Genomic DNA, 10,827 nt, shown 5'->3' with positions numbered 1-10,827 from the left:
GCAGTGGTTTTATGTTTTGTGTTGGTCCAGATGGAGATTATTGCAATGATGCATGAAGATGGAAAATGTCTGTCTTAGTTACTTAAATTATTTTGAGTAAGTCTTTTGTGGGGGAATCCCTTTGCTTACAGGCTGAATGTGAACAAAAATGCAGATGCTTGCTTTTATTTGAGATGTGATTGGTCAATAATACTATCATTTGGGAATTGAAGGGCAAGAAATTCCAAAGTGCCGTAGCAATGATCCAGTAATTATAGTTTCAGGGTAATTGTACTGTAGTCAGTGTTGTGGGGCAGTAGAGACAACGCTAAAACAATAACATATATCTTCTAATCATCACTTATTTTCAGTACGAGTTTAATGACTCGCCATTGATAACATGGGTTGTCATGGAGAAGGAGGGATTATGCCATTTGGCCCCATCAAATTTAACAGCCATCCACCATTTTGGCTAAACAAACCCAGTAAAAATAGCCGGCGGACAGTGGGAGAAAGGCGTACTTTTAGCATTCCTAAAATTCCTGTGATGAAAACTATGAATAGATACATAAATACACATTTTTCACCTTGAGTGATTCAGTTGCTAAACTCGAGCCCCGCACAGTGCACAAGGTTCAAAGTGCAATGGTACATGGATACTGAGAGCGTTCATGTAAAAAATCTGCCTCTTCGGCAGCTTCTTTGGTATGTGTGTTAAAGAGACAAAAGGCTTTGCTTTTGATTACACAGGCTTCAGCTCTTTCAAAGAGATCCGGCACCATTATATTGCGTTAAACAATCTTCCACCGATCAACAGTTTTTGGTAAATTGTTTACTTTGGCTGGGATTAGTGATTTTGCCCTTGAACGCTGAAACAAAAACAGTTCATTTTGTTAGGAAGGCTTGATAGACCTGCGTCTCGGAGACTTTTGTTCCACGATTAATGCCCTGCTGCTACCTGCACCTTGAATTCTGCAGTTTATCTGTAGCTACATCAGTTGTTTCTGTTCAGGAGAATATAACGCGAGTACAACTTCTAATCGGCCTTTGATGCAGTTTGAAAATACTGATGTGTGTGTATAAGGGCGGCTGTTATTTACTGCCCGTTTCTACACCACCGATAGCACTGTACGTGTATAGGGATGGCAGTCTGTGGAATCAACACCTTGAGAAATTACTCAGGTGGCTTTCTGGGACATAGACACAGGCTGAGAGGAAGACAAACTACTGACGGACTCTCTTTTTCCTAAACTCGCAGCGTAATATTCCTTCTGCAAATGATCACTTATTCCTTTAACTTACGAGGGTTACAGACGTTAGATTTTTCACAACAGACGTTGTGATTTCTCATAAAAGGAAAAACTGATTTTATGCTCAATTTCATTTACACATTAGCTTGTGTAGCAGGACCCCGGAGCTAGCTCACCAAAACAGATTGCTGTTGTTTAATGTAATCAATTTCATCACTGCTCTTCCTGCTGTGACACCAACATGTCCTCTGTTCGGCATGTTTGTTCATGTTTTTTCAATGTCTGATTTCATCGTGGGATAATTTTGTCTCGTTACCTTCAGTGTTGTCTGTAGGGCGTCCCCAAATTTCTTCTAACAGTGCAGCTAATATTAAAGTAGAATAAAGTGGTCGAACTATTTTAAACAGTCCTTGATTAGCAAACTGTAGCGCCTAAATTGTAATGTGACTGATAGATATTTGTAAAAACAGTTTTTATCTAGGAGCTTTATGTTACTGCCATCCTTCATACTAAAATGGATCATTTGTAGCCTTTTGAGGGCAAGAGTTTGGACAACTGCAACAACAGTGCTACAGTTGTAGTGCCTTCACTGAAGGCTGAATATATGTGTTCGATTGTAGTGTCAAATAGAACTACAAAAAATATATTATTCTTCAGAAATTGAAGTTGGTTATTGTTCCAGCTAGTTGCATGAAGTTGGTTCTCCCTCTTTCAACAAATGCGAGTGCTCCGATAAGTCTTATTATACGTTTTCACAATATGAAACATATCTCCAGCCCTGCCTCAAAGCACACTGTGCGCTGTCGATGTTACGTGCTGCACAATAATGTTTAATATTTAGTATTTACTGTTATATTCCCATATATCATTGTGATGTTGTTTATGGTATTGCTCTCGTTTTCTTCTGCTTGTTTTCTTTCTCAACAGGTGATCCAGGTGATTGATATATGTATTTTTTGTCTGCTTATTTAGTTGGTTTTTGGGGGTTTTTTTGCCCTTTATCCCCGTCCCTCTTCTCCACTGTTTTTCCCCCCTCTTCCTTTCTCCCTTTTCTTTTCCTCATTCAAGTCTGTCCCATATCTAGCAAGTGAAATAAATAAATAAAATAAACAATAAAAGATTAATCAAATAGACCATTATGGCAAGGCTGGGATGGTCAATTTGGTAAAGTAAATCCGTTGGGCATCTTTCCTCGCCTTTAGACAATAATTCTGATGGCAAAAGAGCCAAATGGGACAGGCAGAAAAAAAAATAATCATCTTCCTTTGAGGTCCCTGAATCCATACAATCCTTAAAATAGTGTCATATTTTAAGAACAAATACAATAATGATGTTTTGTAATTGCATGTTAAACGCAGTATTGATGGTTATTTATATATATGACATTTTAAAAACAGTCCTGAGAGGCGTTCTTGCTCTCTCATGGCTGCGTTCGGTTTTGTTTTCATAGTATGATTGTGAGACGTGGATTCTTGTGCGAGTTGACATGACTGACATTGGAATTGATGAAAAACTATATGGGTGGGATGGGACTCTTCAGTTCCTTGTGTGTTTCGATAAAATGAGGAACTCAAGGTTTTGTCTCTTTATCAAATGTGAAGTTATCAAATGTAGACTCAGCTGTCCTTGATCACAGTAATAGCATGGCAGCTAAAGTATAAGCAATCAAACTACTCCCACTGGTTCAATGTGAAACCAAAGGGCAGAGAGACTGCTTGACTGCGAGCACATTTCCTTTCAGATGGAAATAAAAAAGCACAATTGTCAAAGCAAGGAACCCTAAACAGAACATTTGTGTGAAGCAATGTCAGACTTATGGAACGCTTCAATTTTCTCTTTCCTTGAGTTTTTTTTATTGTGGAAAAGGTCCACGGCTGCATAGGCTAAAGACGAGAGCTCTTTGTCCCCCCAATAATGGCTTGAAAAGTGAAAGAGTAATTTGTAGTAATGCAAAAGATCAGTAGTAGCTCATTTCCAAAGAAATACTTCTTACCGTTTGTAATGCGGATTAACAAAATAAGCAAGCGCAACAATAACATGCACAACAATGTCTATTTGTAACGTGTGGATAGGGATGGGTATTGATAAGATTTTAACGATTCCGATTCCATTTTCGATTCTGTTTAACGATTCGATTCCTTATCGATTCTCTTATCGATTCTTTTTTTTTTAAAAAGGAGAACACTAAAGTCGATTAGCTTAGAACTGTGTTTTATATCTTCTCTTTGAACAAGATAGAAATTTAGGAGTAACATGGCCTTACAAACCCAACAGTGAGATCTTAAGAGATCCACAGCCTACGGCTCTTCAATGGGGTGTCACAGGGTCCCCAGGAAAAAAAATGTATATGTAAAATAATAAAATAAATATTCTCCTGTAGCAATAACAAAGTTTAACATAAATTATTCTGTAGCAATTACACAAGAATATCCAGTAATGTCCCTGCCTACAATTAAACACATTCACTTACCAAAGTGAAATCGGGGGCATCTGCTGTGGCAAATGGGTGCAAGCCTTTGACCACAAACTTAGACACTGCTCGGTGACATTCGTCTATCCTGGCCTGAAAGGAGACGCTACCGGTAGACTGCAGCGAGAACTGCCAGCATCTGAGCCAGCCAGACTCTGTCTCTCTCATCATGGTTATCTAAATGCAACGCACAGTAATAGCAGGTTTTGTAATAAGGTAAATCGCGCTAACATAATGTGCAATGCTAATTGATTAGTTACCTGCAGTATTAACGGGAGAGGACGTGGAAACGCTACCGCTGCTGCTGAGTTGAGCTTCGCTAGTCCGGAGCGGATCAAAAACACGACATTCGTTGAACGCAATCGCGTGTTTTTTGAGCAAATGCTTTTGCATGTTCGTAGTGTTTCCTCCCTTTGATGAAATCTCTACTTTGCAAGTATTGCACGTTGCCCTGTTGTCATCCTTTCTCATAAAGTGTAACCAAACTTTTGAGCGTTTGTGCCGCTCAGGCGCCGTGTTTCCTACTGGGTAAAAGACGCTACTCAACGTGATGACGTCATTCGGGGCGACTGGAATCGATAAGGGAATCGTTTATAAAAGTGGCAAACGATTCCAAGGAATTGAAACAGTGGGAACCGGTTCTCAACAAGAACCGGTTTTCGATACCCATCCCTACGTGTGGACACGTTATATTTTTATATAGAGTACTGTGACTCACCTTTACGCATCCCCATAGCTCCATCCCTGTAGCTACCATATACAACAAAGGTTAAAGTGTGACACCTGGGGACAGCAACACTGCAGTACCGATCGAACACGAGGACCACGCATCTCAAGCCAGCTACACAACAGCAGTTGGTAAAAAGGGGAGCGAGAGCGGTGCCAGTATATTCGTCTTTATCAGAAACCAAACTAACCTAGTGCACAAAGAGAAAAAACGGAGACACCATCATGTAATTGCACTTCAACACACAACCTACAGTACCTCATGGCTGCATATGGTCATTGTCCACCATTCTAAGAGAAATTGTCTCGTGCGCTAGGTCTCCATGTTCAATTGTTGAACAGCGTTGGAAAAAGGCTCTTGAGTGTACAGCTTCCATTCTGTCCTACCCTACTTTTATTTTTATCAGTGAATAATCATTTAAAGCAAGGTCATTTTGATCTTCTGCCTCAATAGGCCTCAATTAAATATTCATTCATTCTGATGTGGCCTCTTCGGCAGCTTCTTTGGTATGTGTGTTAAAGAGACAAAAGGCTTTGCTTTTGATTACACAGGCTTCAGCTCTTTCAAAGAGATCCGGCACCATTATATTGCGTTAAACAATCTTCCACCGATCAACAGTTTTTGGTAAACTGTTTACTTTGGCTGGGATTAGTGATTTTGCCCTTGAACGCTGAAACAAAAACAGTTCATTTTGTTAGGAAGGCTTGATAGACCTGCGTCTCGGAGACTTTTGTTCCACGATTAATGCCCTGCTGCTACCTGCACCTTGAATTCTGCAGTTTATCTGTAGCTACATCAGTTGTTTCTGTTCAGGAGAATATAACGCGAGTACAACTTCTAATCGGCCTTTGTTGATGCAGTTTGAAAATACTGATGTGTGTGCATAAGGGCGGCTGTTATTTACTGCCCGTTTCTACACCACCGATAGCACTGTACGTGTATAGGGATGGCAGTCTGTGGAATCAACACCTTGAGAAATTACTCAGGTGGCTTTCTGGGACATAGACACAGGCTGAGAGGAAGACAAACTACTGACGGACTCTCTTTTTCCTAAACTCGCAGCGTAATATTCCTTCTGCAAATGATCACTTATTCCTTTAACTTACGAGGGTTACAGACGTTAGATTTTTCACAACAGACGTTGTGATTTCTCATAAAAGGAAAAACTGATTTTATGCTCAATTTCATTTACACATTAGCTTGTGTAGCAGGACCCCGGAGCTAGCTCACCAAAACAGATTGCTGTTGTTTAATGTAATCAATTTCATCACTGCTCTTCCTGCTGTGACACCAACATGTCCTCTGTTCGGCATGTTTGTTCATGTTTTTTCAATGTCTGATTTCATCGTGGGATAATTTTGTCTCGTTACCTTCAGTGTTGTCTGTAGGGCGTCCCCAAATTTCTTCTAACAGTGCAGCTAATATTAAAGTAGAATAAAGTGGTCGAACTATTTTAAACAGTCCTTGATTAGCAAACTGTAGCGCCTAAATTGTAATGTGACTGATAGATATTTGTAAAAACAGTTTTTATCTAGGAGCTTTATGTTACTGCCATCCTTCATGCTAAAATGGATCATTTGTAGCCTTTTGAGGGCAAGAGTTTGGACAACTGCAACAACAGTGCTACAGTTGTAGTGCCTTCACTGAAGGCTGAATATGTGTTCGTTTGTAGTGTCAAATAGAACAACAAAAAATATATTATTCTTCAGAAATTGAAGTTGGTTATTGTTCCAGCTAGTTGCATGAAGTTGGTTCTCCCTCTTTCAACAAATGCGAGTGCTCCGATAAGTCTTATTATACGTTTTCACAATATGAAACATATCTCCAGCCCTGCCATTACATTTATCACTTGATTCAGCAAGTATCTGAGAGCGCAGTGGGTGAACAATAGGTCCAAGAATGATTTGCACATGAATGATGTCTGTGAATGAGAGTGGGTTACAGAGGAAGGCTGTCTCTCCATAGTCAGGGCAGGAAGGTTTGCTCCCCTCTGCCCCCACTCCAAAGGCCAGGTGAGATTCTCTGACACAAAGGGCCAAGTGAAAATCTGCTCAGCTTGGACGCCTAAAACCCTTATTATGATGATGCTTTAGGGAGGATTTCAGTGGGCATATATAAAAGCGCAGAGTTGCTCCCATCTACAGCTGGATACCGTCTTTATGGAAGGATGTTACATGTCCATGGGACTTTGATCTTTCATTACAAGAATTTTTTTTTTCACTACAGCATCATAGAATACATATCACGGTCTGCATTCCTGGGCGTGTCAAAAAAAACCAGAGGTCCCTTGCACTAAGACTGTTCACAATCTGCAAGCACAACATGTTGGCTTCCTCATGCGAAAAATTATCATTTGTTGTTGGAAATAACAAAGACATTATATTTGTGAGTTTGGAGTTAAATATGATCGTCAGCGTCCAAGGTTTCATGTAACAGGATGTAATAAAAGCCATCTGACACCTATCAGGGTTAGAACTTCATATGAACAGCAACACGTGACCTTTTACACTATGCAATTATTTATTTAACTAAAATTCAAAATGCAGAAGCCGTGTGTGTAAAGGTAAGTGCTAGAGCAGGGCGATATGGCCAAAAATATTTATCACGATATATATTTGAAAATTTGCGATAACGATATAACCGACGATATAATTGATGCGAGACAATATACAACTCCACAACATTACTAGCGCAAAAAGACAACCTTCCATTTATTTTCACTTAAACAAGAAGCTGGTTTTTATGTACATTAAAGCTTTATAAAAATGTAACAGTGCAAATGCAAATTCCTTGCTGAAAGTTTAACCAAAAGGCATTTCCAGTAGAAATGGGCTGACATATCCTGCGCATAACCATGTATAATATCCACTGAAGTTAAAAAGAGGTGCTTTGCAACATTAAACTGCAGTGTGCAGTACGCATTTTTTGGACCATAAGGTGCACAGGATTATAAGGCACATTAAGCGAAACAAAGCAGTCAGATAAATCAAACTTTATTAAACTCATTCTTCTTGCTTCCTCCACTTCTGTACCATTGATTCATTAATGTTGAATTCTCTGGCAGCTGCTCTATTCCCATGTTGTTGCAGTATATTAATGACTGACCTCATATTGTGGATTGATTATCTCAGTTGTTCTCCTGACTGAAGTTTGGTCCGTTTACAGCATCCTGCCATGCGATTGCATTTGTCTCTAACCATGAAGAACCTTCACGTTAACTTTTATAAGTGGAAAAGTGTTAGTGTTCGTCCTCCAGCTTCACTGTTTATGTTATGCTAACATAGCTGTGTCGCTAGCGATCACGTAGCACATCATTATATACCAGCTAGCCCAACTTCAGTAACCCTACAAACGTCACTGCTGTTTAGTTTCCTGTCTTCATTTATGTTGGAAGTGATAGCAGAGCTGTACGTTTGAATTTTTCCAGAAATCTCTCAGTCAGAACATGCAATATCATGCTTAGGTAACTAGCGAAACTAGCGAGCTAACTTCCTGCTAACTTCTAACTCCGTTAAATGTAATACATTTTGGTCAAAGGAGCTTGCAAAGAAAAGCGTCTGGACTTCTTTAAGTTGCTTAAAGACGTTTCACCTCTCATCCGAGAAGCTTCTTCAGTTCTAAGGTCAAATGGTGGAGAGTCCCAGATATAAACCTAGTGGGAGTTTCCCCCCACAGAGGGACAAAAGGACCCCCTGATGATCCTCTAATCGCCTGAGCCAAGGTGTGAAACTGGGTGTGGGTCCCCATCAGCCAGAGTTTCAGGTGTGTTCATTGTGAAACCTGGCCCCACCTTATCATGCGAATTCCTGAGGTCAGATGGCCCAGGATGTGAGTGGGCGTTAAGGCGTCTGGGAAGGGATCTCAAAACTGGATTATAGATGGCAGAGAGTTGGTGTCGTAAACCCCCGCCTCTGTTCAAAGATGGTCGCTCACAGTGGACATAGATGGCTTCTTTCACTCCTCTTTCAAACCATCTGTCCTCTCTGTCCAAAATGTGAACGTTGGCATCCTCGAAAGAGTGTCCTTTATCCTTAAGATGCAGATGGACTGCTGAGTCTTGTCCTGTGGAGGTGGCTCTTCTGTGTTGTGCCATGCGCTTGTGAAGTGGCTGTTTGGTCTCTCCAATGTAGAGACACAGTCTCTCTACATTGATGGGGACCCACACCCAGTTTCACACCTTGGCTCAGGCGATTAGAGGATCATCAGGGGGTCCTTTTGTCCCTCTGTGGGGGGAAACTCCCACTAGGTTTATATCTGGGACTCTCCACCATTTGACCTTAGAACTGAAGAAGCTTCTCAGATGAGAGGTGAAACGTCTTCAAGCAACTTAAAGAAGTCCAGACGCTTTTCTTTGCAAGCTCCTTTGACTATGATGACCTGGATGACTAAGAACCTTCACAGACGTAATACATTTTGTTTTCATGAATGCCTGGAAGTTAAACTTCATAGTTACACCTGGTAAAGCAGCAATGCTGATCGTTTTATTAAAGATGAAAGAACTTAGACAGTTTTTAACTCTCAGTGATGCTGCAGTGTTCGTTTGACCTGAAGAGGGGGGTTTAGGACCCAGATTACTCCCAGATTTAAGAGCATCTTAGTCCGACAAATACGACAATAACGACGGCCGCTCGCATGTTCTGCAAAAAATGTGCTTTGACGGACAAACACCAAACCAGTTCCACATCACTGAAGTTGCACCATTTTTACAAACCAATTCTGGTTCATCTGTTTCACTCAACAATCGGCCATGTGCGTATGAAAACAAAGGCACTGCGCATGCGCGTTTTACTCATATTCTATCGCGATATTTCATTTTCCTATCGTTGCCTAACATTATACCGGTATTACTGTGAACGGTATAATATGGCCCTAGTAAGTGCACTGCATGATTCTGTAGCTTGCTGTAGCATCTTTAGCAGCAGGGGGAAGGGATTTATTTTTCCACGAGTATCAGTGTTTCACATCTTTGTGAAGGAGCTTCTGAGCACTCTTTAAAATGTTGCTTCAGTTCATTAAGGCCTGAGGCATTCATTTATGCACAGCTCTCTTAAAGCCCCACCACAGCTTCTCAGTCAGGTCTGGACTCTGACTGGGGAGATTTGCTGCCGTGCTTGAGGTCATTGTCCTGCTGCATTTCACAATTTGGTCTAAGGTTTACTTGTCGGACCGATTTTCTCACATCTGACTCTCGGATACATTAGTGTGCACAGGAGTTTGTGGTTGATTCAGTGACTGCAAGGTGCCCAAGTCCTGTAGTGGTGGTGTCCTGTGCTTTTACCAATAAACTGTATTAAAGTTAATGAAATGCAACCTCACACTATTAAGGTCATGACTGTTCTCTGAACGTTTTTATGATATCATCACTGATGACAAAAATCCACAAATAATTTATTATTTTATTTCACATTTTGAACCTTTTATGTTATCTTTGTGGCATTTTCAAATAAGTCTAGGTGACTTTCTAAAATCAAAGTGTCTACTTGTACAATAATGTGCAAGTTTTAGGTAACTGCTCTTTTACTTCAGTCAATAACCATCAGTTTCATAATATTTGACTGCAGTATTGCTGCAGAAATCCACTAAACATCCAAACAATTCTGTTTCCATCTGTTTCGTGTAACCACATGATCCTGCAGTCGATGTGTTTATCACTGAACATCTAAGGAGTCTTAACAGGAAAGATACTGCTGATTGTACAATGGCTTTTCTACCACTGCCTGAACACTAGCAAATTACTACTGCAGGAGAGTAATGTCGAGTTCTTTCTCGATTTCATTTTATTTATATAGCAGTAACTAGGGCTGTTCGATATAAAAACGTCTATCGTTTCATTTTACGCTATCGTTTGTTTCGTGGTGTCGCAAAATAAATTGTTTACGGCAATATTTTTCATTATTTTGATGGTCACTGTAGTGGCTATATTAATTTCTTCTTTCTCTCTTTCTCTTATATTTAAAATAACCACACTACAGACGGACAAGCGCCTGTTTTTATGCGTTGTCGTTAGCAACAACGACGGTAACACCACCGCGTGTCCGTTTGTTTATGTTCCACATAAACCTTTCACAATAAAGCTCAAGATCCTGTTGAGACTTTTCAAAATAAACTGAATCACGTGAAAGAGCAGATTATTTACGGATGAGAAGTAAAAAAAGAGCCGTCAGCTGCTAAAAAATAAACCTTAGACTCAAACGTTAGAACAGGTTTTTCCCCACAGCACGCCATGTAATAAATACTCACAAAGAAAACGGTGGCCGTTACAACTTATGTCTAAAAATGTATCGTTTCATGCATCAGTTAAAACACTCGACTCCAGCTACATGACGCGCAGCTGGAAACACTTCTCGCAAGTCGAGCTGCCCAAGATTCACTGAATTTACAGGAAATGTTACATTTTTGTG

The 10,827-nt window shown here is 40.3% G+C and overlaps 1 long non-coding RNA gene across 1 annotated transcript; it reads right to left on the bottom strand.

Annotated features, from left to right (window-relative positions):
* Positions 1 to 3,699: 3,699 nt before the first annotated feature.
* On the bottom strand, positions 3,700 to 4,365 carry LOC146646365 (uncharacterized). The gene is made up of 2 exons (XR_014908861.1): positions 3,960 to 4,365; positions 3,700 to 3,876 (listed from the first exon to the last, which is right to left on the bottom strand). It is a non-coding gene; the product is annotated as an uncharacterized LOC146646365 (long non-coding RNA).
* Between the last annotated feature and the right edge of the window lie 6,462 nt (positions 4,366 to 10,827).

Source organism: Rhamphochromis longiceps, linkage group LG19 (assembly GCF_057381845.1).
Source record: "Rhamphochromis longiceps isolate RC_006_pf linkage group LG19, R_longiceps_female_GT1.1, whole genome shotgun sequence".
In the NCBI taxonomy this organism is placed as follows: domain Eukaryota; kingdom Metazoa; phylum Chordata; class Actinopteri; order Cichliformes; family Cichlidae; genus Rhamphochromis; species Rhamphochromis longiceps.
The sequence above is the reverse complement of the archived record's forward strand: the minus strand, read 5'-3'. Positions and strand labels throughout refer to the sequence as shown.